A 27,315-nucleotide genomic window follows, 5' to 3' on the forward strand; every position below is an offset into this window, starting at 1 on the left:
GTCTCTTAGAAGGAAGGCCTTTAATTGCTGTTGTCATGAATTTCCAATTACGTCTCGGCTACTTAACCCAGAGATTCCAAAGCCAGCTAAGACTTCAAATCACAAAAGGGCGATTCTCCAATGGTCAGTCATCAAAGCCACATTCAAGAGATTGCCTCCAGTGTGCTGCTCAGTGTTGCAGTGCTGTAATCAAACAAGAAAATCTTCTAATATGCTGTCAACTTGCTGGAAAAATAATTCAAAAAAAAAAAGACAACATTTTGAAAACAGAGGGATCAATGATGTGGAGGCGTATGGAAATCTTCTCTGAAGAGTCCAGTCCCAAAATGGGTCCAAAAGTCTACAACACGGCGTATTCCCAGGTGGTCACCCAGCCAGGTACTGACGCCGCCCAACAGGACTTGACTTCGGTGATCGGACGAGAACCGGTACGTTCCCTGTGGTGTGGTCGTAGACGAAAGAAACAACTCAAACCTTGCCCAATTGCTTGGACTCTCTTTTAAGTCTCTTAGAAGGAAGGCCTTTAATTGCTGTTGTGATGAATTTCCAATTACGTCTCGGCTACTTAACCCAGAGATTCCAAAGCCAGCTAAGACTTCAAATCACAAAAGGGCGATTCTCCAATGGTCAGTCATCAAAGCCACATTCAAGAGATTGCCTCCAGTGTGCTGCTCAGTGTTGCAGTGCTGTAATCAAACAAGAAAATCTTCTAATATGCTGTCAACTTGCTGGAAAAATAATTCAAAAAAAAAAAAGACAACATTTTGAAAACAGAGGGATCAATGATGTGGAGGCGTATGGAAATCTTCTCTGAAGAGTCCAGTCCCAAAATGGGTCCAAAAGTCTACAACACGGCGTATTCCCAGGTGGTCACCCAGCCAGGTACTGACGCCGCCCAACAGGACTTGACTTCGGTGATCGGACGAGAACCGGTACGTTCCCTGTGGTGTGGTCGTAGACGAAAGAAACAACTCAAACCTTGCCCAATTGCTTGGACTCTCTTTTAAGTCTCTTAGAAGGAAGGCCTTTAATTGCTGTTGTGATGAATTTCCAATTACGTCTCGGCTACTTAACCCAGAGATTCCAAAGCCAGCTAAGACTTCAAATCACAAAAGGGCGATTCTCCAATGGTCAGTCATCAAAGCCACATTCAAGAGATTGCCTCCAGTGTGCTGCTCAGTGTTGCAGTGCTGTAATCAAACAAGAAAATCTTCTAATATGCTGTCAACTTGCTGGAAAAATAATTCAAAAAAAAAAAGACAACATTTTGAAAACAGAGGGATCAATGATGTGGAGGCGTATGGAAATCTTCTCTGAAGAGTCCAGTCCCAAAATGGGTCCAAAAGTCTACAACACGGCGTATTCCCAGGTGGTCACCCAGCCAGGTACTGACGCCGCCCAACAGGACTTGACTTCGGTGATCGGACGAGAACCGGTACGTTCCCTGTGGTGTGGTCGTAGACGAAAGAAACAACTCAAACCTTGCCCAATTGCTTGGACTCTCTTTTAAGTCTCTTAGAAGGAAGGCCTTTAATTGCTGTTGTGATGAATTTCCAATTACGTCTCGGCTACTTAACCCAGAGATTCCAAAGCCAGCTAAGACTTCAAATCACAAAAGGGCGATTCTCCAATGGTCAGTCATCAAAGCCACATTCAAGAGATTGCCTCCAGTGTGCTGCTCAGTGTTGCAGTGCTGTAATCAAACAAGAAAATCTTCTAATATGCTGTCAACTTGCTGGAAAAATAATTCAAAAAAAAAAAAGACAACATTTTGAAAACAGAGGGATCAATGATGTGGAGGCGTATGGAAATCTTCTCTGAAGAGTCCAGTCCCAAAATGGGTCCAAAAGTCTACAACACGGCGTATTCCCAGGTGGTCACCCAGCCAGGTACTGACGCCGCCCAACAGGACTTGACTTCGGTGATCGGACGAGAACCGGTACGTTCCCTGTGGTGTGGTCGTAGACGAAAGAAACAACTCAAACCTTGCCCAATTGCTTGGACTCTCTTTTAAGTCTCTTAGAAGGAAGGCCTTTAATTGCTGTTGTCATGAATTTCCAATTACGTCTCGGCTACTTAACCCAGAGATTCCAAAGCCAGCTAAGACTTCAAATCACAAAAGGGCGATTCTCCAATGGTCAGTCATCAAAGCCACATTCAAGAGATTGCCTCCAGTGTGCTGCTCAGTGTTGCAGTGCTGTAATCAAACAAGAAAATCTTCTAATATGCTGTCAACTTGCTGGAAAAATAATTCAAAAAAAAAAAGACAACATTTTGAAAACAGAGGGATCAATGATGTGGAGGCGTATGGAAATCTTCTCTGAAGAGTCCAGTCCCAAAATGGGTCCAAAAGTCTACAACACGGCGTATTCCCAGGTGGTCACCCAGCCAGGTACTGACGCCGCCCAACAGGACTTGACTTCGGTGATCGGACGAGAACCGGTACGTTCCCTGTGGTGTGGTCGTAGACGAAAGAAACAACTCAAACCTTGCCCAATTGCTTGGACTCTCTTTTAAGTCTCTTAGAAGGAAGGCCTTTAATTGCTGTTGTGATGAATTTCCAATTACGTCTCGGCTACTTAACCCAGAGATTCCAAAGCCAGCTAAGACTTCAAATCACAAAAGGGCGATTCTCCAATGGTCAGTCATCAAAGCCACATTCAAGAGATTGCCTCCAGTGTGCTGCTCAGTGTTGCAGTGCTGTAATCAAACAAGAAAATCTTCTAATATGCTGTCAACTTGCTGGAAAAATAATTCAAAAAAAAAAAAGACAACATTTTGAAAACAGAGGGATCAATGATGTGGAGGCGTATGGAAATCTTCTCTGAAGAGTCCAGTCCCAAAATGGGTCCAAAAGTCTACAACACGGCGTATTCCCAGGTGGTCACCCAGCCAGGTACTGACGCCGCCCAACAGGACTTGACTTCGGTGATCGGACGAGAACCGGTACGTTCCCTGTGGTGTGGTCGTAGACGAAAGAAACAACTCAAACCTTGCCCAATTGCTTGGACTCTCTTTTAAGTCTCTTAGAAGGAAGGCCTTTAATTGCTGTTGTGATGAATTTCCAATTACGTCTCGGCTACTTAACCCAGAGATTCCAAAGCCAGCTAAGACTTCAAATCACAAAAGGGCGATTCTCCAATGGTCAGTCATCAAAGCCACATTCAAGAGATTGCCTCCAGTGTGCTGCTCAGTGTTGCAGTGCTGTAATCAAACAAGAAAATCTTCTAATATGCTGTCAACTTGCTGGAAAAATAATTCAAAAAAAAAAAAGACAACATTTTGAAAACAGAGGGATCAATGATGTGGAGGCGTATGGAAATCTTCTCTGAAGAGTCCAGTCCCAAAATGGGTCCAAAAGTCTACAACACGGCGTATTCCCAGGTGGTCACCCAGCCAGGTACTGACGCCGCCCAACAGGACTTGACTTCGGTGATCGGACGAGAACCGGTACGTTCCCTGTGGTGTGGTCGTAGACGAAAGAAACAACTCAAACCTTGCCCAATTGCTTGGACTCTCTTTTAAGTCTCTTAGAAGGAAGGCCTTTAATTGCTGTTGTGATGAATTTCCAATTACGTCTCGGCTACTTAACCCAGAGATTCCAAAGCCAGCTAAGACTTCAAATCACAAAAGGGCGATTCTCCAATGGTCAGTCATCAAAGCCACATTCAAGAGATTGCCTCCAGTGTGCTGCTCAGTGTTGCAGTGCTGTAATCAAACAAGAAAATCTTCTAATATGCTGTCAACTTGCTGGAAAAATAATTCAAAAAAAAAAAGACAACATTTTGAAAACAGAGGGATCAATGATGTGGAGGCGTATGGAAATCTTCTCTGAAGAGTCCAGTCCCAAAATGGGTCCAAAAGTCTACAACACGGCGTATTCCCAGGTGGTCACCCAGCCAGGTACTGACGCCGCCCAACAGGACTTGACTTCGGTGATCGGACGAGAACCGGTACGTTCCCTGTGGTGTGGTCGTAGACGAAAGAAACAACTCAAACCTTGCCCAATTGCTTGGACTCTCTTTTAAGTCTCTTAGAAGGAAGGCCTTTAATTGCTGTTGTCATGAATTTCCAATTACGTCTCGGCTACTTAACCCAGAGATTCCAAAGCCAGCTAAGACTTCAAATCACAAAAGGGCGATTCTCCAATGGTCAGTCATCAAAGCCACATTCAAGAGATTGCCTCCAGTGTGCTGCTCAGTGTTGCAGTGCTGTAATCAAACAAGAAAATCTTCTAATATGCTGTCAACTTGCTGGAAAAATAATTCAAAAAAAAAAAAGACAACATTTTGAAAACAGAGGGATCAATGATGTGGAGGCGTATGGAAATCTTCTCTGAAGAGTCCAGTCCCAAAATGGGTCCAAAAGTCTACAACACGGCGTATTCCCAGGTGGTCACCCAGCCAGGTACTGACGCCGCCCAACAGGACTTGACTTCGGTGATCGGACGAGAACCGGTACGTTCCCTGTGGTGTGGTCGTAGACGAAAGAAACAACTCAAACCTTGCCCAATTGCTTGGACTCTCTTTTAAGTCTCTTAGAAGGAAGGCCTTTAATTGCTGTTGTGATGAATTTCCAATTACGTCTCGGCTACTTAACCCAGAGATTCCAAAGCCAGCTAAGACTTCAAATCACAAAAGGGCGATTCTCCAATGGTCAGTCATCAAAGCCACATTCAAGAGATTGCCTCCAGTGTGCTGCTCAGTGTTGCAGTGCTGTAATCAAACAAGAAAATCTTCTAATATGCTGTCAACTTGCTGGAAAAATAATTCAAAAAAAAAAAGACAACATTTTGAAAACAGAGGGATCAATGATGTGGAGGCGTATGGAAATCTTCTCTGAAGAGTCCAGTCCCAAAATGGGTCCAAAAGTCTACAACACGGCGTATTCCCAGGTGGTCACCCAGCCAGGTACTGACGCCGCCCAACAGGACTTGACTTCGGTGATCGGACGAGAACCGGTACGTTCCCTGTGGTGTGGTCGTAGACGAAAGAAACAACTCAAACCTTGCCCAATTGCTTGGACTCTCTTTTAAGTCTCTTAGAAGGAAGGCCTTTAATTGCTGTTGTGATGAATTTCCAATTACGTCTCGGCTACTTAACCCAGAGATTCCAAAGCCAGCTAAGACTTCAAATCACAAAAGGGCGATTCTCCAATGGTCAGTCATCAAAGCCACATTCAAGAGATTGCCTCCAGTGTGCTGCTCAGTGTTGCAGTGCTGTAATCAAACAAGAAAATCTTCTAATATGCTGTCAACTTGCTGGAAAAATAATTCAAAAAAAAAAAGACAACATTTTGAAAACAGAGGGATCAATGATGTGGAGGCGTATGGAAATCTTCTCTGAAGAGTCCAGTCCCAAAATGGGTCCAAAAGTCTACAACACGGCGTATTCCCAGGTGGTCACCCAGCCAGGTACTGACGCCGCCCAACAGGACTTGACTTCGGTGATCGGACGAGAACCGGTACGTTCCCTGTGGTGTGGTCGTAGACGAAAGAAACAACTCAAACCTTGCCCAATTGCTTGGACTCTCTTTTAAGTCTCTTAGAAGGAAGGCCTTTAATTGCTGTTGTCATGAATTTCCAATTACGTCTCGGCTACTTAACCCAGAGATTCCAAAGCCAGCTAAGACTTCAAATCACAAAAGGGCGATTCTCCAATGGTCAGTCATCAAAGCCACATTCAAGAGATTGCCTCCAGTGTGCTGCTCAGTGTTGCAGTGCTGTAATCAAACAAGAAAATCTTCTAATATGCTGTCAACTTGCTGGAAAAATAATTCAAAAAAAAAAAGACAACATTTTGAAAACAGAGGGATCAATGATGTGGAGGCGTATGGAAATCTTCTCTGAAGAGTCCAGTCCCAAAATGGGTCCAAAAGTCTACAACACGGCGTATTCCCAGGTGGTCACCCAGCCAGGTACTGACGCCGCCCAACAGGACTTGACTTCGGTGATCGGACGAGAACCGGTACGTTCCCTGTGGTGTGGTCGTAGACGAAAGAAACAACTCAAACCTTGCCCAATTGCTTGGACTCTCTTTTAAGTCTCTTAGAAGGAAGGCCTTTAATTGCTGTTGTGATGAATTTCCAATTACGTCTCGGCTACTTAACCCAGAGATTCCAAAGCCAGCTAAGACTTCAAATCACAAAAGGGCGATTCTCCAATGGTCAGTCATCAAAGCCACATTCAAGAGATTGCCTCCAGTGTGCTGCTCAGTGTTGCAGTGCTGTAATCAAACAAGAAAATCTTCTAATATGCTGTCAACTTGCTGGAAAAATAATTCAAAAAAAAAAAAGACAACATTTTGAAAACAGAGGGATCAATGATGTGGAGGCGTATGGAAATCTTCTCTGAAGAGTCCAGTCCCAAAATGGGTCCAAAAGTCTACAACACGGCGTATTCCCAGGTGGTCACCCAGCCAGGTACTGACGCCGCCCAACAGGACTTGACTTCGGTGATCGGACGAGAACCGGTACGTTCCCTGTGGTGTGGTCGTAGACGAAAGAAACAACTCAAACCTTGCCCAATTGCTTGGACTCTCTTTTAAGTCTCTTAGAAGGAAGGCCTTTAATTGCTGTTGTGATGAATTTCCAATTACGTCTCGGCTACTTAACCCAGAGATTCCAAAGCCAGCTAAGACTTCAAATCACAAAAGGGCGATTCTCCAATGGTCAGTCATCAAAGCCACATTCAAGAGATTGCCTCCAGTGTGCTGCTCAGTGTTGCAGTGCTGTAATCAAACAAGAAAATCTTCTAATATGCTGTCAACTTGCTGGAAAAATAATTCAAAAAAAAAAAGACAACATTTTGAAAACAGAGGGATCAATGATGTGGAGGCGTATGGAAATCTTCTCTGAAGAGTCCAGTCCCAAAATGGGTCCAAAAGTCTACAACACGGCGTATTCCCAGGTGGTCACCCAGCCAGGTACTGACGCCGCCCAACAGGACTTGACTTCGGTGATCGGACGAGAACCGGTACGTTCCCTGTGGTGTGGTCGTAGACGAAAGAAACAACTCAAACCTTGCCCAATTGCTTGGACTCTCTTTTAAGTCTCTTAGAAGGAAGGCCTTTAATTGCTGTTGTGATGAATTTCCAATTACGTCTCGGCTACTTAACCCAGAGATTCCAAAGCCAGCTAAGACTTCAAATCACAAAAGGGCGATTCTCCAATGGTCAGTCATCAAAGCCACATTCAAGAGATTGCCTCCAGTGTGCTGCTCAGTGTTGCAGTGCTGTAATCAAACAAGAAAATCTTCTAATATGCTGTCAACTTGCTGGAAAAATAATTCAAAAAAAAAAAAGACAACATTTTGAAAACAGAGGGATCAATGATGTGGAGGCGTATGGAAATCTTCTCTGAAGAGTCCAGTCCCAAAATGGGTCCAAAAGTCTACAACACGGCGTATTCCCAGGTGGTCACCCAGCCAGGTACTGACGCCGCCCAACAGGACTTGACTTCGGTGATCGGACGAGAACCGGTACGTTCCCTGTGGTGTGGTCGTAGACGAAAGAAACAACTCAAACCTTGCCCAATTGCTTGGACTCTCTTTTAAGTCTCTTAGAAGGAAGGCCTTTAATTGCTGTTGTGATGAATTTCCAATTACGTCTCGGCTACTTAACCCAGAGATTCCAAAGCCAGCTAAGACTTCAAATCACAAAAGGGCGATTCTCCAATGGTCAGTCATCAAAGCCACATTCAAGAGATTGCCTCCAGTGTGCTGCTCAGTGTTGCAGTGCTGTAATCAAACAAGAAAATCTTCTAATATGCTGTCAACTTGCTGGAAAAATAATTCAAAAAAAAAAAGACAACATTTTGAAAACAGAGGGATCAATGATGTGGAGGCGTATGGAAATCTTCTCTGAAGAGTCCAGTCCCAAAATGGGTCCAAAAGTCTACAACACGGCGTATTCCCAGGTGGTCACCCAGCCAGGTACTGACGCCGCCCAACAGGACTTGACTTCGGTGATCGGACGAGAACCGGTACGTTCCCTGTGGTGTGGTCGTAGACGAAAGAAACAACTCAAACCTTGCCCAATTGCTTGGACTCTCTTTTAAGTCTCTTAGAAGGAAGGCCTTTAATTGCTGTTGTGATGAATTTCCAATTACGTCTCGGCTACTTAACCCAGAGATTCCAAAGCCAGCTAAGACTTCAAATCACAAAAGGGCGATTCTCCAATGGTCAGTCATCAAAGCCACATTCAAGAGATTGCCTCCAGTGTGCTGCTCAGTGTTGCAGTGCTGTAATCAAACAAGAAAATCTTCTAATATGCTGTCAACTTGCTGGAAAAATAATTCAAAAAAAAAAAAGACAACATTTTGAAAACAGAGGGATCAATGATGTGGAGGCGTATGGAAATCTTCTCTGAAGAGTCCAGTCCCAAAATGGGTCCAAAAGTCTACAACACGGCGTATTCCCAGGTGGTCACCCAGCCAGGTACTGACGCCGCCCAACAGGACTTGACTTCGGTGATCGGACGAGAACCGGTACGTTCCCTGTGGTGTGGTCGTAGACGAAAGAAACAACTCAAACCTTGCCCAATTGCTTGGACTCTCTTTTAAGTCTCTTAGAAGGAAGGCCTTTAATTGCTGTTGTGATGAATTTCCAATTACGTCTCGGCTACTTAACCCAGAGATTCCAAAGCCAGCTAAGACTTCAAATCACAAAAGGGCGATTCTCCAATGGTCAGTCATCAAAGCCACATTCAAGAGATTGCCTCCAGTGTGCTGCTCAGTGTTGCAGTGCTGTAATCAAACAAGAAAATCTTCTAATATGCTGTCAACTTGCTGGAAAAATAATTCAAAAAAAAAAAGACAACATTTTGAAAACAGAGGGATCAATGATGTGGAGGCGTATGGAAATCTTCTCTGAAGAGTCCAGTCCCAAAATGGGTCCAAAAGTCTACAACACGGCGTATTCCCAGGTGGTCACCCAGCCAGGTACTGACGCCGCCCAACAGGACTTGACTTCGGTGATCGGACGAGAACCGGTACGTTCCCTGTGGTGTGGTCGTAGACGAAAGAAACAACTCAAACCTTGCCCAATTGCTTGGACTCTCTTTTAAGTCTCTTAGAAGGAAGGCCTTTAATTGCTGTTGTGATGAATTTCCAATTACGTCTCGGCTACTTAACCCAGAGATTCCAAAGCCAGCTAAGACTTCAAATCACAAAAGGGCGATTCTCCAATGGTCAGTCATCAAAGCCACATTCAAGAGATTGCCTCCAGTGTGCTGCTCAGTGTTGCAGTGCTGTAATCAAACAAGAAAATCTTCTAATATGCTGTCAACTTGCTGGAAAAATAATTCAAAAAAAAAAAAGACAACATTTTGAAAACAGAGGGATCAATGATGTGGAGGCGTATGGAAATCTTCTCTGAAGAGTCCAGTCCCAAAATGGGTCCAAAAGTCTACAACACGGCGTATTCCCAGGTGGTCACCCAGCCAGGTACTGACGCCGCCCAACAGGACTTGACTTCGGTGATCGGACGAGAACCGGTACGTTCCCTGTGGTGTGGTCGTAGACGAAAGAAACAACTCAAACCTTGCCCAATTGCTTGGACTCTCTTTTAAGTCTCTTAGAAGGAAGGCCTTTAATTGCTGTTGTCATGAATTTCCAATTACGTCTCGGCTACTTAACCCAGAGATTCCAAAGCCAGCTAAGACTTCAAATCACAAAAGGGCGATTCTCCAATGGTCAGTCATCAAAGCCACATTCAAGACATTGCCTCCAGTGTGCTGCTCAGTGTTGCAGTGCTGTAATCAAACAAGAAAATCTTCTAATATGCTGTCAACTTGCTGGAAAAATAATTCAAAAAAAAAAAGACAACATTTTGAAAACAGAGGGATCAATGATGTGGAGGCGTATGGAAATCTTCTCTGAAGAGTCCAGTCCCAAAATGGGTCCAAAAGTCTACAACACGGCGTATTCCCAGGTGGTCACCCAGCCAGGTACTGACGCCGCCCAACAGGACTTGACTTCGGTGATCGGACGAGAACCGGTACGTTCCCTGTGGTGTGGTCGTAGACGAAAGAAACAACTCAAACCTTGCCCAATTGCTTGGACTCTCTTTTAAGTCTCTTAGAAGCAAGGCCTTTAATTGCTGTTGTGATGAATTTCCAATTACGTCTCGGCTACTTAACCCAGAGATTCCAAAGCCAGCTAAGACTTCAAATCACAAAAGGGCGATTCTCCAATGGTCAGTCATCAAAGCCACATTCAAGAGATTGCCTCCAGTGTGCTGCTCAGTGTTGCAGTGCTGTAATCAAACAAGAAAATCTTCTAATATGCTGTCAACTTGCTGGAAAAATAATTCAAAAAAAAAAAGACAACATTTTGAAAACAGAGGGATCAATGATGTGGAGGCGTATGGAAATCTTCTCTGAAGAGTCCAGTCCCAAAATGGGTCCAAAAGTCTACAACACGGCGTATTCCCAGGTGGTCACCCAGCCAGGTACTGACGCCGCCCAACAGGACTTGACTTCGGTGATCGGACGAGAACCGGTACGTTCCCTGTGGTGTGGTCGTAGACGAAAGAAACAACTCAAACCTTGCCCAATTGCTTGGACTCTCTTTTAAGTCTCTTAGAAGGAAGGCCTTTAATTGCTGTTGTGATGAATTTCCAATTACGTCTCGGCTACTTAACCCAGAGATTCCAAAGCCAGCTAAGACTTCAAATCACAAAAGGGCGATTCTCCAATGGTCAGTCATCAAAGCCACATTCAAGAGATTGCCTCCAGTGTGCTGCTCAGTGTTGCAGTGCTGTAATCAAACAAGAAAATCTTCTAATATGCTGTCAACTTGCTGGAAAAATAATTCAAAAAAAAAAAGACAACATTTTGAAAACAGAGGGATCAATGATGTGGAGGCGTATGGAAATCTTCTCTGAAGAGTCCAGTCCCAAAATGGGTCCAAAAGTCTACAACACGGCGTATTCCCAGGTGGTCACCCAGCCAGGTACTGACGCCGCCCAACAGGACTTGACTTCGGTGATCGGACGAGAACCGGTACGTTCCCTGTGGTGTGGTCGTAGACGAAAGAAACAACTCAAACCTTGCCCAATTGCTTGGACTCTCTTTTAAGTCTCTTAGAAGGAAGGCCTTTAATTGCTGTTGTCATGAATTTCCAATTACGTCTCGGCTACTTAACCCAGAGATTCCAAAGCCAGCTAAGACTTCAAATCACAAAAGGGCGATTCTCCAATGGTCAGTCATCAAAGCCACATTCAAGAGATTGCCTCCAGTGTGCTGCTCAGTGTTGCAGTGCTGTAATCAAACAAGAAAATCTTCTAATATGCTGTCAACTTGCTGGAAAAATAATTCAAAAAAAAAAAGACAACATTTTGAAAACAGAGGGATCAATGATGTGGAGGCGTATGGAAATCTTCTCTGAAGAGTCCAGTCCCAAAATGGGTCCAAAAGTCTACAACACGGCGTATTCCCAGGTGGTCACCCAGCCAGGTACTGACGCCGCCCAACAGGACTTGACTTCGGTGATCGGACGAGAACCGGTACGTTCCCTGTGGTGTGGTCGTAGACGAAAGAAACAACTCAAACCTTGCCCAATTGCTTGGACTCTCTTTTAAGTCTCTTAGAAGGAAGGCCTTTAATTGCTGTTGTCATGAATTTCCAATTACGTCTCGGCTACTTAACCCAGAGATTCCAAAGCCAGCTAAGACTTCAAATCACAAAAGGGCGATTCTCCAATGGTCAGTCATCAAAGCCACATTCAAGAGATTGCCTCCAGTGTGCTGCTCAGTGTTGCAGTGCTGTAATCAAACAAGAAAATCTTCTAATATGCTGTCAACTTGCTGGAAAAATAATTCAAAAAAAAAAAAGACAACATTTTGAAAACAGAGGGATCAATGATGTGGAGGCGTATGGAAATCTTCTCTGAAGAGTCCAGTCCCAAAATGGGTCCAAAAGTCTACAACACGGCGTATTCCCAGGTGGTCACCCAGCCAGGTACTGACGCCGCCCAACAGGACTTGACTTCGGTGATCGGACGAGAACCGGTACGTTCCCTGTGGTGTGGTCGTAGACGAAAGAAACAACTCAAACCTTGCCCAATTGCTTGGACTCTCTTTTAAGTCTCTTAGAAGGAAGGCCTTTAATTGCTGTTGTGATGAATTTCCAATTACGTCTCGGCTACTTAACCCAGAGATTCCAAAGCCAGCTAAGACTTCAAATCACAAAAGGGCGATTCTCCAATGGTCAGTCATCAAAGCCACATTCAAGAGATTGCCTCCAGTGTGCTGCTCAGTGTTGCAGTGCTGTAATCAAACAAGAAAATCTTCTAATATGCTGTCAACTTGCTGGAAAAATAATTCAAAAAAAAAAAAGACAACATTTTGAAAACAGAGGGATCAATGATGTGGAGGCGTATGGAAATCTTCTCTGAAGAGTCCAGTCCCAAAATGGGTCCAAAAGTCTACAACACGGCGTATTCCCAGGTGGTCACCCAGCCAGGTACTGACGCCGCCCAACAGGACTTGACTTCGGTGATCGGACGAGAACCGGTACGTTCCCTGTGGTGTGGTCGTAGACGAAAGAAACAACTCAAACCTTGCCCAATTGCTTGGACTCTCTTTTAAGTCTCTTAGAAGGAAGGCCTTTAATTGCTGTTGTCATGAATTTCCAATTACGTCTCGGCTACTTAACCCAGAGATTCCAAAGCCAGCTAAGACTTCAAATCACAAAAGGGCGATTCTCCAATGGTCAGTCATCAAAGCCACATTCAAGAGATTGCCTCCAGTGTGCTGCTCAGTGTTGCAGTGCTGTAATCAAACAAGAAAATCTTCTAATATGCTGTCAACTTGCTGGAAAAATAATTCAAAAAAAAAAAGACAACATTTTGAAAACAGAGGGATCAATGATGTGGAGGCGTATGGAAATCTTCTCTGAAGAGTCCAGTCCCAAAATGGGTCCAAAAGTCTACAACACGGCGTATTCCCAGGTGGTCACCCAGCCAGGTACTGACGCCGCCCAACAGGACTTGACTTCGGTGATCGGACGAGAACCGGTACGTTCCCTGTGGTGTGGTCGTAGACGAAAGAAACAACTCAAACCTTGCCCAATTGCTTGGACTCTCTTTTAAGTCTCTTAGAAGGAAGGCCTTTAATTGCTGTTGTGATGAATTTCCAATTACGTCTCGGCTACTTAACCCAGAGATTCCAAAGCCAGCTAAGACTTCAAATCACAAAAGGGCGATTCTCCAATGGTCAGTCATCAAAGCCACATTCAAGAGATTGCCTCCAGTGTGCTGCTCAGTGTTGCAGTGCTGTAATCAAACAAGAAAATCTTCTAATATGCTGTCAACTTGCTGGAAAAATAATTCAAAAAAAAAAAGACAACATTTTGAAAACAGAGGGATCAATGATGTGGAGGCGTATGGAAATCTTCTCTGAAGAGTCCAGTCCCAAAATGGGTCCAAAAGTCTACAACACGGCGTATTCCCAGGTGGTCACCCAGCCAGGTACTGACGCCGCCCAACAGGACTTGACTTCGGTGATCGGACGAGAACCGGTACGTTCCCTGTGGTGTGGTCGTAGACGAAAGAAACAACTCAAACCTTGCCCAATTGCTTGGACTCTCTTTTAAGTCTCTTAGAAGGAAGGCCTTTAATTGCTGTTGTGATGAATTTCCAATTACGTCTCGGCTACTTAACCCAGAGATTCCAAAGCCAGCTAAGACTTCAAATCACAAAAGGGCGATTCTCCAATGGTCAGTCATCAAAGCCACATTCAAGAGATTGCCTCCAGTGTGCTGCTCAGTGTTGCAGTGCTGTAATCAAACAAGAAAATCTTCTAATATGCTGTCAACTTGCTGGAAAAATAATTCAAAAAAAAAAAAGACAACATTTTGAAAACAGAGGGATCAATGATGTGGAGGCGTATGGAAATCTTCTCTGAAGAGTCCAGTCCCAAAATGGGTCCAAAAGTCTACAACACGGCGTATTCCCAGGTGGTCACCCAGCCAGGTACTGACGCCGCCCAACAGGACTTGACTTCGGTGATCGGACGAGAACCGGTACGTTCCCTGTGGTGTGGTCGTAGACGAAAGAAACAACTCAAACCTTGCCCAATTGCTTGGACTCTCTTTTAAGTCTCTTAGAAGGAAGGCCTTTAATTGCTGTTGTGATGAATTTCCAATTACGTCTCGGCTACTTAACCCAGAGATTCCAAAGCCAGCTAAGACTTCAAATCACAAAAGGGCGATTCTCCAATGGTCAGTCATCAAAGCCACATTCAAGAGATTGCCTCCAGTGTGCTGCTCAGTGTTGCAGTGCTGTAATCAAACAAGAAAATCTTCTAATATGCTGTCAACTTGCTGGAAAAATAATTCAAAAAAAAAAAGACAACATTTTGAAAACAGAGGGATCAATGATGTGGAGGCGTATGGAAATCTTCTCTGAAGAGTCCAGTCCCAAAATGGGTCCAAAAGTCTACAACACGGCGTATTCCCAGGTGGTCACCCAGCCAGGTACTGACGCCGCCCAACAGGACTTGACTTCGGTGATCGGACGAGAACCGGTACGTTCCCTGTGGTGTGGTCGTAGACGAAAGAAACAACTCAAACCTTGCCCAATTGCTTGGACTCTCTTTTAAGTCTCTTAGAAGGAAGGCCTTTAATTGCTGTTGTGATGAATTTCCAATTACGTCTCGGCTACTTAACCCAGAGATTCCAAAGCCAGCTAAGACTTCAAATCACAAAAGGGCGATTCTCCAATGGTCAGTCATCAAAGCCACATTCAAGAGATTGCCTCCAGTGTGCTGCTCAGTGTTGCAGTGCTGTAATCAAACAAGAAAATCTTCTAATATGCTGTCAACTTGCTGGAAAAATAATTCAAAAAAAAAAAGACAACATTTTGAAAACAGAGGGATCAATGATGTGGAGGCGTATGGAAATCTTCTCTGAAGAGTCCAGTCCCAAAATGGGTCCAAAAGTCTACAACACGGCGTATTCCCAGGTGGTCACCCAGCCAGGTACTGACGCCGCCCAACAGGACTTGACTTCGGTGATCGGACGAGAACCGGTACGTTCCCTGTGGTGTGGTCGTAGACGAAAGAAACAACTCAAACCTTGCCCAATTGCTTGGACTCTCTTTTAAGTCTCTTAGAAGGAAGGCCTTTAATTGCTGTTGTGATGAATTTCCAATTACGTCTCGGCTACTTAACCCAGAGATTCCAAAGCCAGCTAAGACTTCAAATCACAAAAGGGCGATTCTCCAATGGTCAGTCATCAAAGCCACATTCAAGAGATTGCCTCCAGTGTGCTGCTCAGTGTTGCAGTGCTGTAATCAAACAAGAAAATCTTCTAATATGCTGTCAACTTGCTGGAAAAATAATTCAAAAAAAAAAAAGACAACATTTTGAAAACAGAGGGATCAATGATGTGGAGGCGTATGGAAATCTTCTCTGAAGAGTCCAGTCCCAAAATGGGTCCAAAAGTCTACAACACGGCGTATTCCCAGGTGGTCACCCAGCCAGGTACTGACGCCGCCCAACAGGACTTGACTTCGGTGATCGGACGAGAACCGGTACGTTCCCTGTGGTGTGGTCGTAGACGAAAGAAACAACTCAAACCTTGCCCAATTGCTTGGACTCTCTTTTAAGTCTCTTAGAAGGAAGGCCTTTAATTGCTGTTGTGATGAATTTCCAATTACGTCTCGGCTACTTAACCCAGAGATTCCAAAGCCAGCTAAGACTTCAAATCACAAAAGGGCGATTCTCCAATGGTCAGTCATCAAAGCCACATTCAAGAGATTGCCTCCAGTGTGCTGCTCAGTGTTGCAGTGCTGTAATCAAACAAGAAAATCTTCTAATATGCTGTCAACTTGCTGGAAAAATAATTCAAAAAAAAAAAGACAACATTTTGAAAACAGAGGGATCAATGATGTGGAGGCGTATGGAAATCTTCTCTGAAGAGTCCAGTCCCAAAATGGGTCCAAAAGTCTACAACACGGCGTATTCCCAGGTGGTCACCCAGCCAGGTACTGACGCCGCCCAACAGGACTTGACTTCGGTGATCGGACGAGAACCGGTACGTTCCCTGTGGTGTGGTCGTAGACGAAAGAAACAACTCAAACCTTGCCCAATTGCTTGGACTCTCTTTTAAGTCTCTTAGAAGGAAGGCCTTTAATTGCTGTTGTGATGAATTTCCAATTACGTCTCGGCTACTTAACCCAGAGATTCCAAAGCCAGCTAAGACTTCAAATCACAAAAGGGCGATTCTCCAATGGTCAGTCATCAAAGCCACATTCAAGAGATTGCCTCCAGTGTGCTGCTCAGTGTTGCAGTGCTGTAATCAAACAAGAAAATCTTCTAATATGCTGTCAACTTGCTGGAAAAATAATTCAAAAAAAAAAAGACAACATTTTGAAAACAGAGGGATCAATGATGTGGAGGCGTATGGAAATCTTCTCTGAAGAGTCCAGTCCCAAAATGGGTCCAAAAGTCTACAACACGGCGTATTCCCAGGTGGTCACCCAGCCAGGTACTGACGCCGCCCAACAGGACTTGACTTCGGTGATCGGACGAGAACCGGTACGTTCCCTGTGGTGTGGTCGTAGACGAAAGAAACAACTCAAACCTTGCCCAATTGCTTGGACTCTCTTTTAAGTCTCTTAGAAGGAAGGCCTTTAATTGCTGTTGTGATGAATTTCCAATTACGTCTCGGCTACTTAACCCAGAGATTCCAAAGCCAGCTAAGACTTCAAATCACAAAAGGGCGATTCTCCAATGGTCAGTCATCAAAGCCACATTCAAGAGATTGCCTCCAGTGTGCTGCTCAGTGTTGCAGTGCTGTAATCAAACAAGAAAATCTTCTAATATGCTGTCAACTTGCTGGAAAAATAATTCAAAAAAAAAAAGACAACATTTTGAAAACAGAGGGATCAATGATGTGGAGGCGTATGGAAATCTTCTCTGAAGAGTCCAGTCCCAAAATGGGTCCAAAAGTCTACAACACGGCGTATTCCCAGGTGGTCACCCAGCCAGGTACTGACGCCGCCCAACAGGACTTGACTTCGGTGATCGGACGAGAACCGGTACGTTCCCTGTGGTGTGGTCGTAGACGAAAGAAACAACTCAAACCTTGCCCAATTGCTTGGACTCTCTTTTAAGTCTCTTAGAAGGAAGGCCTTTAATTGCTGTTGTGATGAATTTCCAATTACGTCTCGGCTACTTAACCCAGAGATTCCAAAGCCAGCTAAGACTTCAAATCACAAAAGGGCGATTCTCCAATGGTCAGTCATCAAAGCCACATTCAAGAGATTGCCTCCAGTGTGCTGCTCAGTGTTGCAGTGCTGTAATCAAACAAGAAAATCTTCTAATATGCTGTCAACTTGCTGGAAAAATAATTCAAAAAAAAAAAAGACAACATTTTGAAAACAGAGGGATCAATGATGTGGAGGCGTATGGAAATCTTCTCTGAAGAGTCCAGTCCCAAAATGGGTCCAAAAGTCTACAACACGGCGTATTCCCAGGTGGTCACCCAGCCAGGTACTGACGCCGCCCAACAGGACTTGACTTCGGTGATCGGACGAGAACCGGTACGTTCCCTGTGGTGTGGTCGTAGACGAAAGAAACAACTCAAACCTTGCCCAATTGCTTGGACTCTCTTTTAAGTCTCTTAGAAGGAAGGCCTTTAATTGCTGTTGTGATGAATTTCCAATTACGTCTCGGCTACTTAACCCAGAGATTCCAAAGCCAGCTAAGACTTCAAATCACAAAAGGGCGATTCTCCAATGGTCAGTCATCAAAGCCACATTCAAGAGATTGCCTCCAGTGTGCTGCTCAGTGTTGCAGTGCTGTAATCAAACAAGAAAATCTTCTAATATGCTGTCAACTTGCTGGAAAAATAATTCAAAAAAAAAAAGACAACATTTTGAAAACAGAGGGATCAATGATGTGGAGGCGTATGGAAATCTTCTCTGAAGAGTCCAGTCCCAAAATGGGTCCAAAAGTCTACAACACGGCGTATTCCCAGGTGGTCACCCAGCCAGGTACTGACGCCGCCCAACAGGACTTGACTTCGGTGATCGGACGAGAACCGGTACGTTCCCTGTGGTGTGGTCGTAGACGAAAGAAACAACTCAAACCTTGCCCAATTGCTTGGACTCTCTTTTAAGTCTCTTAGAAGGAAGGCCTTTAATTGCTGTTGTGATGAATTTCCAATTACGTCTCGGCTACTTAACCCAGAGATTCCAAAGCCAGCTAAGACTTCAAATCACAAAAGGGCGATTCTCCAATGGTCAGTCATCAAAGCCACATTCAAGAGATTGCCTCCAGTGTGCTGCTCAGTGTTGCAGTGCTGTAATCAAACAAGAAAATCTTCTAATATGCTGTCAACTTGCTGGAAAAATAATTCAAAAAAAAAAAGACAACATTTTGAAAACAGAGGGATCAATGATGTGGAGGCGTATGGAAATCTTCTCTGAAGAGTCCAGTCCCAAAATGGGTCCAAAAGTCTACAACACGGCGTATTCCCAGGTGGTCACCCAGCCAGGTACTGACGCCGCCCAACAGGACTTGACTTCGGTGATCGGACGAGAACCGGTACGTTCCCTGTGGTGTGGTCGTAGACGAAAGAAACAACTCAAACCTTGCCCAATTGCTTGGACTCTCTTTTAAGTCTCTTAGAAGGAAGGCCTTTAATTGCTGTTGTGATGAATTTCCAATTACGTCTCGGCTACTTAACCCAGAGATTCCAAAGCCAGCTAAGACTTCAAATCACAAAAGGGCGATTCTCCAATGGTCAGTCATCAAAGCCACATTCAAGAGATTGCCTCCAGTGTGCTGCTCAGTGTTGCAGTGCTGTAATCAAACAAGAAAATCTTCTAATATGCTGTCAACTTGCTGGAAAAATAATTCAAAAAAAAAAAGACAACATTTTGAAAACAGAGGGATCAATGATGTGGAGGCGTATGGAAATCTTCTCTGAAGAGTCCAGTCCCAAAATGGGTCCAAAAGTCTACAACACGGCGTATTCCCAGGTGGTCACCCAGCCAGGTACTGACGCCGCCCAACAGGACTTGACTTCGGTGATCGGACGAGAACCGGTACGTTCCCTGTGGTGTGGTCGTAGACGAAAGAAACAACTCAAACCTTGCCCAATTGCTTGGACTCTCTTTTAAGTCTCTTAGAAGGAAGGCCTTTAATTGCTGTTGTGATGAATTTCCAATTACGTCTCGGCTACTTAACCCAGAGATTCCAAAGCCAGCTAAGACTTCAAATCACAAAAGGGCGATTCTCCAATGGTCAGTCATCAAAGCCACATTCAAGAGATTGCCTCCAGTGTGCTGCTCAGTGTTGCAGTGCTGTAATCAAACAAGAAAATCTTCTAATATGCTGTCAACTTGCTGGAAAAATAATTCAAAAAAAAAAAGACAACATTTTGAAAACAGAGGGATCAATGATGTGGAGGCGTATGGAAATCTTCTCTGAAGAGTCCAGTCCCAAAATGGGTCCAAAAGTCTACAACACGGCGTATTCCCAGGTGGTCACCCAGCCAGGTACTGACGCCGCCCAACAGGACTTGACTTCGGTGATCGGACGAGAACCGGTACGTTCCCTGTGGTGTGGTCGTAGACGAAAGAAACAACTCAAACCTTGCCCAATTGCTTGGACTCTCTTTTAAGTCTCTTAGAAGGAAGGCCTTTAATTGCTGTTGTGATGAATTTCCAATTACGTCTCGGCTACTTAACCCAGAGATTCCAAAGCCAGCTAAAACTTCAAATCACAAAAGGGCGATTCTCCAATGGTCAGTCATCAAAGCCACATTCAAGAGATTGCCTCCAGTGTGCTGCTCAGTGTTGCAGTGCTGTAATCAAACAAGAAAATCTTCTAATATGCTGTCAACTTGCTGGAAAAATAATTCAAAAAAAAAAAGACAACATTTTGAAAACAGAGGGATCAATGATGTGGAGGCGTATGGAAATCTTCTCTGAAGAGTCCAGTCCCAAAATGGGTCCAAAAGTCTACAACACGGCGTATTCCCAGGTGGTCACCCAGCCAGGTACTGACGCCGCCCAACAGGACTTGACTTCGGTGATCGGACGAGAACCGGTACGTTCCCTGTGGTGTGGTCGTAGACGAAAGAAACAACTCAAACCTTGCCCAATTGCTTGGACTCTCTTTTAAGTCTCTTAGAAGGAAGGCCTTTAATTGCTGTTGTGATGAATTTCCAATTACGTCTCGGCTACTTAACCCAGAGATTCCAAAGCCAGCTAAGACTTCAAATCACAAAAGGGCGATTCTCCAATGGTCAGTCATCAAAGCCACATTCAAGAGATTGCCTCCAGTGTGCTGCTCAGTGTTGCAGTGCTGTAATCAAACAAGAAAATCTTCTAATATGCTGTCAACTTGCTGGAAAAATAATTCAAAAAAAAAAAAGACAACATTTTGAAAACAGAGGGATCAATGATGTGGAGGCGTATGGAAATCTTCTCTGAAGAGTCCAGTCCCAAAATGGGTCCAAAAGTCTACAACACGGCGTATTCCCAGGTGGTCACCCAGCCAGGTACTGACGCCGCCCAACAGGACTTGACTTCGGTGATCGGACGAGAACCGGTACGTTCCCTGTGGTGTGGTCGTAGACGAAAGAAACAACTCAAACCTTGCCCAATTGCTTGGACTCTCTTTTAAGTCTCTTAGAAGGAAGGCCTTTAATTGCTGTTGTCATGAATTTCCAATTACGTCTCGGCTACTTAACCCAGAGATTCCAAAGCCAGCTAAGACTTCAAATCACAAAAGGGCGATTCTCCAATGGTCAGTCATCAAAGCCACATTCAAGAGATTGCCTCCAGTGTGCTGCTCAGTGTTGCAGTGCTGTAATCAAACAAGAAAATCTTCTTATATGCTGTCAACTTGCTGGAAAAATAATTCAAAAAAAAAGACAACATTTTGAAAACAGAGGGATCAATGATGTGGAGGCGTATGGAAATCTTCTCTGAAGAGTCCAGTCCCAAAATGGGTCCAAAAGTCTACAACACGGCGTATTCCCAGGTGGTCACCCAGCCAGGTACTGACGCCGCCCAACAGGACTTGACTTCGGTGATCGGACGAGAACCGGTACGTTCCCTGTGGTGTGGTCGTAGACGAAAGAAACAACTCAAACCTTGCCCAATTGCTTGGACTCTCTTTTAAGTCTCTTAGAAGGAAGGCCTTTAATTGCTGTTGTGATGAATTTCCAATTACGTCTCGGCTACTTAACCCAGAGATTCCAAAGCCAGCTAAGACTTCAAATCACAAAAGGGCGATTCTCCAATGGTCAGTCATCAAAGCCACATTCAAGAGATTGCCTCCAGTGTGCTGCTCAGTGTTGCAGTGCTGTAATCAAACAAGAAAATCTTCTAATATGCTGTCAACTTGCTGGAAAAATAATTCAAAAAAAAAAAGACAACATTTTGAAAACAGAGGGATCAATGATGTGGAGGCGTATGGAAATCTTCTCTGAAGAGTCCAGTCCCAAAATGGGTCCAAAAGTCTACAACACGGCGTATTCCCAGGTGGTCACCCAGCCAGGTACTGACGCCGCCCAACAGGACTTGACTTCGGTGATCGGACGAGAACCGGTACGTTCCCTGTGGTGTGGTCGTAGACGAAAGAAACAACTCAAACCTTGCCCAATTGCTTGGACTCTCTTTTAAGTCTCTTAGAAGGAAGGCCTTTAATTGCTGTTGTGATGAATTTCCAATTACGTCTCGGCTACTTAACCCAGAGATTCCAAAGCCAGCTAAGACTTCAAATCACAAAAGGGCGATTCTCCAATGGTCAGTCATCAAAGCCACATTCAAGAGATTGCCTCCAGTGTGCTGCTCAGTGTTGCAGTGCTGTAATCAAACAAGAAAATCTTCTAATATGCTGTCAACTTGCTGGAAAAATAATTCAAAAAAAAAAAGACAACATTTTGAAAACAGAGGGATCAATGATGTGGAGGCGTATGGAAATCTTCTCTGAAGAGTCCAGTCCCAAAATGGGTCCAAAAGTCTACAACACGGCGTATTCCCAGGTGGTCACCCAGCCAGGTACTGACGCCGCCCAACAGGACTTGACTTCGGTGATCGGACGAGAACCGGTACGTTCCCTGTGGTGTGGTCGTAGACGAAAGAAACAACTCAAACCTTGCCCAATTGCTTGGACTCTCTTTTAAGTCTCTTAGAAGGAAGGCCTTTAATTGCTGTTGTGATGAATTTCCAATTACGTCTCGGCTACTTAACCCAGAGATTCCAAAGCCAGCTAAAACTTCAAATCACAAAAGGGCGATTCTCCAATGGTCAGTCATCAAAGCCACATTCAAGAGATTGCCTCCAGTGTGCTGCTCAGTGTTGCAGTGCTGTAATCAAACAAGAAAATCTTCTAATATGCTGTCAACTTGCTGGAAAAATAATTCAAAAAAAAAAGACAACATTTTGAAAACAGAGGGATCAATGATGTGGAGGCGTATGGAAATCTTCTCTGAAGAGTCCAGTCCCAAAATGGGTCCAAAAGTCTACAACACGGCGTATTCCCAGGTGGTCACCCAGCCAGGTACTGACGCCGCCCAACAGGACTTGACTTCGGTGATCGGACGAGAACCGGTACGTTCCCTGTGGTGTGGTCGTAGACGAAAGAAACAACTCAAACCTTGCCCAATTGCTTGGACTCTCTTTTAAGTCTCTTAGAAGGAAGGCCTTTAATTGCTGTTGTGATGAATTTCCAATTACGTCTCGGCTACTTAACCCAGAGATTCCAAAGCCAGCTAAGACTTCAAATCACAAAAGGGCGATTCTCCAATGGTCAGTCATCAAAGCCACATTCAAGAGATTGCCTCCAGTGTGCTGCTCAGTGTTGCAGTGCTGTAATCAAACAAGAAAATCTTCTAATATGCTGTCAACTTGCTGGAAAAATAATTCAAAAAAAAAAGACAACATTTTGAAAACAGAGGGATCAATGATGTGGAGGCGTATGGAAATCTTCTCTGAAGAGTCCAGTCCCAAAATGGGTCCAAAAGTCTACAACACGGCGTATTCCCAGGTGGTCACCCAGCCAGGTACTGACGCCGCCCAACAGGACTTGACTTCGGTGATCGGACGAGAACCGGTACGTTCCCTGTGGTGTGGTCGTAGACGAAAGAAACAACTCAAACCTTGCCCAATTGCTTGGACTCTCTTTTAAGTCTCTTAGAAGGAAGGCCTTTAATTGCTGTTGTGATGAATTTCCAATTACGTCTCGGCTACTTAACCCAGAGATTCCAAAGCCAGCTAAGACTTCAAATCACAAAAGGGCGATTCTCCAATGGTCAGTCATCAAAGCCACATTCAAGAGATTGCCTCCAGTGTGCTGCTCAGTGTTGCAGTGCTGTAATCAAACAAGAAAATCTTCTAATATGCTGTCAACTTGCTGGAAAAATAATTCAAAAAAAAAAAAGACAACATTTTGAAAACAGAGGGATCAATGATGTGGAGGCGTATGGAAATCTTCTCTGAAGAGTCCAGTCCCAAAATGGGTCCAAAAGTCTACAACACGGCGTATTCCCAGGTGGTCACCCAGCCAGGTACTGACGCCGCCCAACAGGACTTGACTTCAGTGATCGGACGAGAACCGGTACGTTCCCTGTGGTGTGGTCGTAGACGAAAGAAACAACTCAAACCTTGCCCAATTGCTTGGACTCTCTTTTAAGTCTCTTAGAAGGAAGGCCTTTAATTGCTGTTGTGATGAATTTCCAATTACGTCTCGGCTACTTAACCCAGAGATTCCAAAGCCAGCTAAGACTTCAAATCACAAAAGGGCGATTCTCCAATGGTCAGTCATCAAAGCCACATTCAAGAGATTGCCTCCAGTGTGCTGCTCAGTGTTGCAGTGCTGTAATCAAACAAGAAAATCTTCTAATATGCTGTCAACTTGCTGGAAAAATAATTCAAAAAAAAAAAAGACAACATTTTGAAAACAGAGGGATCAATGATGTGGAGGCGTATGGAAATCTTCTCTGAAGAGTCCAGTCCCAAAATGGGTCCAAAAGTCTACAACACGGCGTATTCCCAGGTGGTCACCCAGCCAGGTACTGACGCCGCCCAACAGGACTTGACTTCGGTGATCGGACGAGAACCGGTACGTTCCCTGTGGTGTGGTCGTAGACGAAAGAAACAACTCAAACCTTGCCCAATTGCTTGGACTCTCTTTTAAGTCTCTTAGAAGGAAGGCCTTTAATTGCTGTTGTGATGAATTTCCAATTACGTCTCGGCTACTTAACCCAGAGATTCCAAAGCCAGCTAAGACTTCAAATCACAAAAGGGCGATTCTCCAATGGTCAGTCATCAAAGCCACATTCAAGAGATTGCCTCCAGTGTGCTGCTCAGTGTTGCAGTGCTGTAATCAAACAAGAAAATCTTCTAATATGCTGTCAACTTGCTGGAAAAATAATTCAAAAAAAAAAAGACAACATTTTGAAAACAGAGGGATCAATGATGTGGAGGCGTATGGAAATCTTCTCTGAAGAGTCCAGTCCCAAAATGGGTCCAAAAGTCTACAACACGGCGTATTCCCAGGTGGTCACCCAGCCAGGTACTGACGCCGCCCAACAGGACTTGACTTCGGTGATCGGACGAGAACCGGTACGTTCCCTGTGGTGTGGTCGTAGACGAAAGAAACAACTCAAACCTTGCCCAATTGCTTGGACTCTCTTTTAAGTCTCTTAGAAGGAAGGCCTTTAATTGCTGTTGTGATGAATTTCCAATTACGTCTCGGCTACTTAACCCAGAGATTCCAAAGCCAGCTAAGACTTCAAATCACAAAAGGGCGATTCTCCAATGGTCAGTCATCAAAGCCACATTCAAGAGATTGCCTCCAGTGTGCTGCTCAGTGTTGCAGTGCTGTAATCAAACAAGAAAATCTTCTAATATGCTGTCAACTTGCTGGAAAAATAATTCAAAAAAAAAAAAGACAACATTTTGAAAACAGAGGGATCAATGATGTGGAGGCGTATGGAAATCTTCTCTGAAGAGTCCAGTCCCAAAATGGGTCCAAAAGTCTACAACACGGCGTATTCCCAGGTGGTCACCCAGCCAGGTACTGACGCCGCCCAACAGGACTTGACTTCGGTGATCGGACGAGAACCGGTACGTTCCCTGTGGTGTGGTCGTAGACGAAAGAAACAACTCAAACCTTGCCCAATTGCTTGGACTCTCTTTTAAGTCTCTTAGAAGGAAGGCCTTTAATTGCTGTTGTGATGAATTTCCAATTACGTCTCGGCTACTTAACCCAGAGATTCCAAAGCCAGCTAAGACTTCAAATCACAAAAGGGCGATTCTCCAATGGTCAGTCATCAAAGCCACATTCAAGAGATTGCCTCCAGTGTGCTGCTCAGTGTTGCAGTGCTGTAATCAAACAAGAAAATCTTCTAATATGCTGTCAACTTGCTGGAAAAATAATTCAAAAAAAAAAAGACAACATTTTGAAAACAGAGGGATCAATGATGTGGAGGCGTATGGAAATCTTCTCTGAAGAGTCCAGTCCCAAAATGGGTCCAAAAGTCTACAACACGGCGTATTCCCAGGTGGTCACCCAGCCAGGTACTGACGCCGCCCAACAGGACTTGACTTCGGTGATCGGACGAGAACCGGTACGTTCCCTGTGGTGTGGTCGTAGACGAAAGAAACAACTCAAACCTTGCCCAATTGCTTGGACTCTCTTTTAAGTCTCTTAGAAGGAAGGCCTTTAATTGCTGTTGTGATGAATTTCCAATTACGTCTCGGCTACTTAACCCAGAGATTCCAAAGCCAGCTAAGACTTCAAATCACAAAAGGGCGATTCTCCAATGGTCAGTCATCAAAGCCACATTCAAGAGATTGCCTCCAGTGTGCTGCTCAGTGTTGCAGTGCTGTAATCAAACAAGAAAATCTTCTAATATGCTGTCAACTTGCTGGAAAAATAATTCAAAAAAAAAAAGACAACATTTTGAAAACAGAGGGATCAATGATGTGGAGGCGTATGGAAATCTTCTCTGAAGAGTCCAGTCCCAAAATGGGTCCAAAAGTCTACAACACGGCGTATTCCCAGGTGGTCACCCAGCCAGGTACTGACGCCGCCCAACAGGACTTGACTTCGGTGATCGGACGAGAACCGGTACGTTCCCTGTGGTGTGGTCGTAGACGAAAGAAACAACTCAAACCTTGCCCAATTGTTTGGACTCTCTTTTAAGTCTCTTAGAAGGAAGGCCTTTAATTGCTGTTGTGATGAATTTCCAATTACGTCTCGGCTACTTAACCCAGAGATTCCAAAGCCAGCTAAGACTTCAAATCACAAAAGGGCGATTCTCCAATGGTCAGTCATCAAAGCCACATTCAAGAGATTGCCTCCAGTGTGCTGCTCAGTGTTGCAGTGCTGTAATCAAACAAGAAAATCTTCTAATATGCTGTCAACTTGCTGGAAAAATAATTCAAAAAAAAAAAGACAACATTTTGAAAACAGAGGGATCAATGATGTGGAGGCGTATGGAAATCTTCTCTGAAGAGTCCAGTCCCAAAATGGGTCCAAAAGTCTACAACACGGCGTATTCCCAGGTGGTCACCCAGCCAGGTACTGACGCCGCCCAACAGGACTTGACTTCGGTGATCGGACGAGAACCGGTACGTTCCCTGTGGTGTGGTCGTAGACGAAAGAAACAACTCAAACCTTGCCCAATTGCTTGGACTCTCTTTTAAGTCTCTTAGAAGGAAGGCCTTTAATTGCTGTTGTGATGAATTTCCAATTACGTCTCGGCTACTTAACCCAGAGATTCCAAAGCCAGCTAAGACTTCAAATCACAAAAGGGCGATTCTCCAATGGTCAGTCATCAAAGCCACATTCAAGAGATTGCCTCCAGTGTGCTGCTCAGTGTTGCAGTGCTGTAATCAAACAAGAAAATCTTCTAATATGCTGTCAACTTGCTGGAAAAATAATTCAAAAAAAAAAAGACAACATTTTGAAAACAGAGGGATCAATGATGTGGAGGCGTATGGAAATCTTCTCTGAAGAGTCCAGTCCCAAAATGGGTCCAAAAGTCTACAACACGGCGTATTCCCAGGTGGTCACCCAGCCAGGTACTGACGCCGCCCAACAGGACTTGACTTCGGTGATCGGACGAGAACCGGTACGTTCCCTGTGGTGTGGTCGTAGACGAAAGAAACAACTCAAACCTTGCCCAATTGCTTGGACTCTCTTTTAAGTCTCTTAGAAGGAAGGCCTTTAATTGCTGTTGTGATGAATTTCCAATTACGTCTCGGCTACTTAACCCAGAGATTCCAAAGCCAGCTAAGACTTCAAATCACAAAAGGGCGATTCTCCAATGGTCAGTCATCAAAGCC

The 27,315-nt window shown here is 44.5% G+C and overlaps 54 non-coding genes across 54 annotated transcripts; all 54 read right to left on the bottom strand.

Moving 5' to 3' along the window:
• Positions 1-337: 337 nt before the first annotated feature.
• Positions 338-456, bottom strand: LOC145461205 (5S ribosomal RNA). Its single transcript, XR_014040352.1, has one exon. It is a non-coding gene; the product is annotated as a 5S ribosomal RNA (ribosomal RNA).
• Positions 457-841: 385 nt separating this feature from the next.
• On the bottom strand, positions 842-960 carry LOC145461206 (5S ribosomal RNA). Its single transcript, XR_014040353.1, has one exon. It is a non-coding gene; the product is annotated as a 5S ribosomal RNA (ribosomal RNA).
• A 384-nt stretch (positions 961-1,344) lies between these two features.
• On the bottom strand, positions 1,345-1,463 carry LOC145461207 (5S ribosomal RNA). The gene has a single exon (XR_014040354.1). It is a non-coding gene; the product is annotated as a 5S ribosomal RNA (ribosomal RNA).
• Positions 1,464-1,848: 385 nt separating this feature from the next.
• On the bottom strand, positions 1,849-1,967 carry LOC145461208 (5S ribosomal RNA). The gene has a single exon (XR_014040355.1). It is a non-coding gene; the product is annotated as a 5S ribosomal RNA (ribosomal RNA).
• Positions 1,968-2,351: 384 nt separating this feature from the next.
• Positions 2,352-2,470, bottom strand: LOC145461209 (5S ribosomal RNA). The gene has a single exon (XR_014040356.1). It is a non-coding gene; the product is annotated as a 5S ribosomal RNA (ribosomal RNA).
• A 385-nt stretch (positions 2,471-2,855) lies between these two features.
• Positions 2,856-2,974, bottom strand: LOC145461211 (5S ribosomal RNA). The gene has a single exon (XR_014040358.1). It is a non-coding gene; the product is annotated as a 5S ribosomal RNA (ribosomal RNA).
• Positions 2,975-3,359: 385 nt separating this feature from the next.
• LOC145461212 (5S ribosomal RNA) lies at positions 3,360-3,478 on the bottom strand. The gene has a single exon (XR_014040359.1). It is a non-coding gene; the product is annotated as a 5S ribosomal RNA (ribosomal RNA).
• Positions 3,479-3,862: 384 nt separating this feature from the next.
• Positions 3,863-3,981, bottom strand: LOC145461213 (5S ribosomal RNA). The gene has a single exon (XR_014040360.1). It is a non-coding gene; the product is annotated as a 5S ribosomal RNA (ribosomal RNA).
• A 385-nt stretch (positions 3,982-4,366) lies between these two features.
• Positions 4,367-4,485, bottom strand: LOC145461214 (5S ribosomal RNA). The gene has a single exon (XR_014040361.1). It is a non-coding gene; the product is annotated as a 5S ribosomal RNA (ribosomal RNA).
• Positions 4,486-4,869: 384 nt separating this feature from the next.
• Positions 4,870-4,988, bottom strand: LOC145461215 (5S ribosomal RNA). The gene has a single exon (XR_014040362.1). It is a non-coding gene; the product is annotated as a 5S ribosomal RNA (ribosomal RNA).
• A 384-nt stretch (positions 4,989-5,372) lies between these two features.
• Positions 5,373-5,491, bottom strand: LOC145461216 (5S ribosomal RNA). The gene has a single exon (XR_014040363.1). It is a non-coding gene; the product is annotated as a 5S ribosomal RNA (ribosomal RNA).
• Positions 5,492-5,875: 384 nt separating this feature from the next.
• Positions 5,876-5,994, bottom strand: LOC145461217 (5S ribosomal RNA). Its single transcript, XR_014040364.1, has one exon. It is a non-coding gene; the product is annotated as a 5S ribosomal RNA (ribosomal RNA).
• A 385-nt stretch (positions 5,995-6,379) lies between these two features.
• On the bottom strand, positions 6,380-6,498 carry LOC145461218 (5S ribosomal RNA). Its single transcript, XR_014040365.1, has one exon. It is a non-coding gene; the product is annotated as a 5S ribosomal RNA (ribosomal RNA).
• Positions 6,499-6,882: 384 nt separating this feature from the next.
• Positions 6,883-7,001, bottom strand: LOC145461219 (5S ribosomal RNA). Its single transcript, XR_014040366.1, has one exon. It is a non-coding gene; the product is annotated as a 5S ribosomal RNA (ribosomal RNA).
• A 385-nt stretch (positions 7,002-7,386) lies between these two features.
• On the bottom strand, positions 7,387-7,505 carry LOC145461221 (5S ribosomal RNA). The gene has a single exon (XR_014040367.1). It is a non-coding gene; the product is annotated as a 5S ribosomal RNA (ribosomal RNA).
• Positions 7,506-7,889: 384 nt separating this feature from the next.
• Positions 7,890-8,008, bottom strand: LOC145461223 (5S ribosomal RNA). Its single transcript, XR_014040369.1, has one exon. It is a non-coding gene; the product is annotated as a 5S ribosomal RNA (ribosomal RNA).
• A 385-nt stretch (positions 8,009-8,393) lies between these two features.
• On the bottom strand, positions 8,394-8,512 carry LOC145461224 (5S ribosomal RNA). The gene has a single exon (XR_014040370.1). It is a non-coding gene; the product is annotated as a 5S ribosomal RNA (ribosomal RNA).
• A 384-nt stretch (positions 8,513-8,896) lies between these two features.
• On the bottom strand, positions 8,897-9,015 carry LOC145461225 (5S ribosomal RNA). Its single transcript, XR_014040371.1, has one exon. It is a non-coding gene; the product is annotated as a 5S ribosomal RNA (ribosomal RNA).
• Positions 9,016-9,400: 385 nt separating this feature from the next.
• On the bottom strand, positions 9,401-9,519 carry LOC145461227 (5S ribosomal RNA). The gene has a single exon (XR_014040372.1). It is a non-coding gene; the product is annotated as a 5S ribosomal RNA (ribosomal RNA).
• A 384-nt stretch (positions 9,520-9,903) lies between these two features.
• LOC145461228 (5S ribosomal RNA) lies at positions 9,904-10,022 on the bottom strand. Its single transcript, XR_014040373.1, has one exon. It is a non-coding gene; the product is annotated as a 5S ribosomal RNA (ribosomal RNA).
• A 384-nt stretch (positions 10,023-10,406) lies between these two features.
• Positions 10,407-10,525, bottom strand: LOC145461229 (5S ribosomal RNA). Its single transcript, XR_014040374.1, has one exon. It is a non-coding gene; the product is annotated as a 5S ribosomal RNA (ribosomal RNA).
• A 384-nt stretch (positions 10,526-10,909) lies between these two features.
• Positions 10,910-11,028, bottom strand: LOC145461230 (5S ribosomal RNA). The gene has a single exon (XR_014040375.1). It is a non-coding gene; the product is annotated as a 5S ribosomal RNA (ribosomal RNA).
• A 384-nt stretch (positions 11,029-11,412) lies between these two features.
• On the bottom strand, positions 11,413-11,531 carry LOC145461231 (5S ribosomal RNA). The gene has a single exon (XR_014040376.1). It is a non-coding gene; the product is annotated as a 5S ribosomal RNA (ribosomal RNA).
• A 385-nt stretch (positions 11,532-11,916) lies between these two features.
• Positions 11,917-12,035, bottom strand: LOC145461232 (5S ribosomal RNA). The gene has a single exon (XR_014040377.1). It is a non-coding gene; the product is annotated as a 5S ribosomal RNA (ribosomal RNA).
• A 385-nt stretch (positions 12,036-12,420) lies between these two features.
• On the bottom strand, positions 12,421-12,539 carry LOC145461233 (5S ribosomal RNA). Its single transcript, XR_014040378.1, has one exon. It is a non-coding gene; the product is annotated as a 5S ribosomal RNA (ribosomal RNA).
• Positions 12,540-12,923: 384 nt separating this feature from the next.
• Positions 12,924-13,042, bottom strand: LOC145461235 (5S ribosomal RNA). Its single transcript, XR_014040380.1, has one exon. It is a non-coding gene; the product is annotated as a 5S ribosomal RNA (ribosomal RNA).
• A 384-nt stretch (positions 13,043-13,426) lies between these two features.
• On the bottom strand, positions 13,427-13,545 carry LOC145461236 (5S ribosomal RNA). The gene has a single exon (XR_014040381.1). It is a non-coding gene; the product is annotated as a 5S ribosomal RNA (ribosomal RNA).
• Positions 13,546-13,930: 385 nt separating this feature from the next.
• Positions 13,931-14,049, bottom strand: LOC145461237 (5S ribosomal RNA). Its single transcript, XR_014040382.1, has one exon. It is a non-coding gene; the product is annotated as a 5S ribosomal RNA (ribosomal RNA).
• A 384-nt stretch (positions 14,050-14,433) lies between these two features.
• On the bottom strand, positions 14,434-14,552 carry LOC145461238 (5S ribosomal RNA). Its single transcript, XR_014040383.1, has one exon. It is a non-coding gene; the product is annotated as a 5S ribosomal RNA (ribosomal RNA).
• A 384-nt stretch (positions 14,553-14,936) lies between these two features.
• On the bottom strand, positions 14,937-15,055 carry LOC145461239 (5S ribosomal RNA). The gene has a single exon (XR_014040384.1). It is a non-coding gene; the product is annotated as a 5S ribosomal RNA (ribosomal RNA).
• Positions 15,056-15,440: 385 nt separating this feature from the next.
• Positions 15,441-15,559, bottom strand: LOC145461241 (5S ribosomal RNA). Its single transcript, XR_014040386.1, has one exon. It is a non-coding gene; the product is annotated as a 5S ribosomal RNA (ribosomal RNA).
• Positions 15,560-15,943: 384 nt separating this feature from the next.
• On the bottom strand, positions 15,944-16,062 carry LOC145461242 (5S ribosomal RNA). The gene has a single exon (XR_014040387.1). It is a non-coding gene; the product is annotated as a 5S ribosomal RNA (ribosomal RNA).
• A 384-nt stretch (positions 16,063-16,446) lies between these two features.
• On the bottom strand, positions 16,447-16,565 carry LOC145461243 (5S ribosomal RNA). The gene has a single exon (XR_014040388.1). It is a non-coding gene; the product is annotated as a 5S ribosomal RNA (ribosomal RNA).
• A 384-nt stretch (positions 16,566-16,949) lies between these two features.
• On the bottom strand, positions 16,950-17,068 carry LOC145461244 (5S ribosomal RNA). Its single transcript, XR_014040389.1, has one exon. It is a non-coding gene; the product is annotated as a 5S ribosomal RNA (ribosomal RNA).
• Positions 17,069-17,453: 385 nt separating this feature from the next.
• LOC145461245 (5S ribosomal RNA) lies at positions 17,454-17,572 on the bottom strand. The gene has a single exon (XR_014040390.1). It is a non-coding gene; the product is annotated as a 5S ribosomal RNA (ribosomal RNA).
• Positions 17,573-17,956: 384 nt separating this feature from the next.
• Positions 17,957-18,075, bottom strand: LOC145461248 (5S ribosomal RNA). The gene has a single exon (XR_014040392.1). It is a non-coding gene; the product is annotated as a 5S ribosomal RNA (ribosomal RNA).
• Positions 18,076-18,459: 384 nt separating this feature from the next.
• On the bottom strand, positions 18,460-18,578 carry LOC145461249 (5S ribosomal RNA). Its single transcript, XR_014040393.1, has one exon. It is a non-coding gene; the product is annotated as a 5S ribosomal RNA (ribosomal RNA).
• Positions 18,579-18,962: 384 nt separating this feature from the next.
• On the bottom strand, positions 18,963-19,081 carry LOC145461250 (5S ribosomal RNA). Its single transcript, XR_014040394.1, has one exon. It is a non-coding gene; the product is annotated as a 5S ribosomal RNA (ribosomal RNA).
• Positions 19,082-19,465: 384 nt separating this feature from the next.
• On the bottom strand, positions 19,466-19,584 carry LOC145461251 (5S ribosomal RNA). Its single transcript, XR_014040395.1, has one exon. It is a non-coding gene; the product is annotated as a 5S ribosomal RNA (ribosomal RNA).
• Positions 19,585-19,968: 384 nt separating this feature from the next.
• LOC145461252 (5S ribosomal RNA) lies at positions 19,969-20,087 on the bottom strand. Its single transcript, XR_014040396.1, has one exon. It is a non-coding gene; the product is annotated as a 5S ribosomal RNA (ribosomal RNA).
• Positions 20,088-20,472: 385 nt separating this feature from the next.
• Positions 20,473-20,591, bottom strand: LOC145461253 (5S ribosomal RNA). Its single transcript, XR_014040397.1, has one exon. It is a non-coding gene; the product is annotated as a 5S ribosomal RNA (ribosomal RNA).
• A 382-nt stretch (positions 20,592-20,973) lies between these two features.
• Positions 20,974-21,092, bottom strand: LOC145461254 (5S ribosomal RNA). The gene has a single exon (XR_014040398.1). It is a non-coding gene; the product is annotated as a 5S ribosomal RNA (ribosomal RNA).
• Positions 21,093-21,476: 384 nt separating this feature from the next.
• Positions 21,477-21,595, bottom strand: LOC145461255 (5S ribosomal RNA). Its single transcript, XR_014040399.1, has one exon. It is a non-coding gene; the product is annotated as a 5S ribosomal RNA (ribosomal RNA).
• A 384-nt stretch (positions 21,596-21,979) lies between these two features.
• On the bottom strand, positions 21,980-22,098 carry LOC145461256 (5S ribosomal RNA). Its single transcript, XR_014040400.1, has one exon. It is a non-coding gene; the product is annotated as a 5S ribosomal RNA (ribosomal RNA).
• Positions 22,099-22,481: 383 nt separating this feature from the next.
• LOC145461257 (5S ribosomal RNA) lies at positions 22,482-22,600 on the bottom strand. The gene has a single exon (XR_014040401.1). It is a non-coding gene; the product is annotated as a 5S ribosomal RNA (ribosomal RNA).
• Positions 22,601-22,983: 383 nt separating this feature from the next.
• LOC145461259 (5S ribosomal RNA) lies at positions 22,984-23,102 on the bottom strand. Its single transcript, XR_014040403.1, has one exon. It is a non-coding gene; the product is annotated as a 5S ribosomal RNA (ribosomal RNA).
• Positions 23,103-23,487: 385 nt separating this feature from the next.
• Positions 23,488-23,606, bottom strand: LOC145461595 (5S ribosomal RNA). Its single transcript, XR_014040723.1, has one exon. It is a non-coding gene; the product is annotated as a 5S ribosomal RNA (ribosomal RNA).
• A 385-nt stretch (positions 23,607-23,991) lies between these two features.
• On the bottom strand, positions 23,992-24,110 carry LOC145461260 (5S ribosomal RNA). Its single transcript, XR_014040404.1, has one exon. It is a non-coding gene; the product is annotated as a 5S ribosomal RNA (ribosomal RNA).
• Positions 24,111-24,494: 384 nt separating this feature from the next.
• LOC145461261 (5S ribosomal RNA) lies at positions 24,495-24,613 on the bottom strand. Its single transcript, XR_014040405.1, has one exon. It is a non-coding gene; the product is annotated as a 5S ribosomal RNA (ribosomal RNA).
• A 385-nt stretch (positions 24,614-24,998) lies between these two features.
• Positions 24,999-25,117, bottom strand: LOC145461262 (5S ribosomal RNA). Its single transcript, XR_014040406.1, has one exon. It is a non-coding gene; the product is annotated as a 5S ribosomal RNA (ribosomal RNA).
• A 384-nt stretch (positions 25,118-25,501) lies between these two features.
• LOC145461264 (5S ribosomal RNA) lies at positions 25,502-25,620 on the bottom strand. Its single transcript, XR_014040407.1, has one exon. It is a non-coding gene; the product is annotated as a 5S ribosomal RNA (ribosomal RNA).
• A 384-nt stretch (positions 25,621-26,004) lies between these two features.
• LOC145461265 (5S ribosomal RNA) lies at positions 26,005-26,123 on the bottom strand. Its single transcript, XR_014040408.1, has one exon. It is a non-coding gene; the product is annotated as a 5S ribosomal RNA (ribosomal RNA).
• A 384-nt stretch (positions 26,124-26,507) lies between these two features.
• LOC145461266 (5S ribosomal RNA) lies at positions 26,508-26,626 on the bottom strand. Its single transcript, XR_014040409.1, has one exon. It is a non-coding gene; the product is annotated as a 5S ribosomal RNA (ribosomal RNA).
• Positions 26,627-27,010: 384 nt separating this feature from the next.
• Positions 27,011-27,129, bottom strand: LOC145461267 (5S ribosomal RNA). The gene has a single exon (XR_014040410.1). It is a non-coding gene; the product is annotated as a 5S ribosomal RNA (ribosomal RNA).
• Positions 27,130-27,315: the final 186 nt, after the last annotated feature.

This window comes from Orbicella franksi, chromosome 11 (genome assembly GCF_964199315.1).
Source record: "Orbicella franksi chromosome 11, jaOrbFran1.1, whole genome shotgun sequence".
Classification (NCBI taxonomy): Eukaryota; Metazoa; Cnidaria; class Anthozoa; order Scleractinia; family Merulinidae; genus Orbicella; species Orbicella franksi.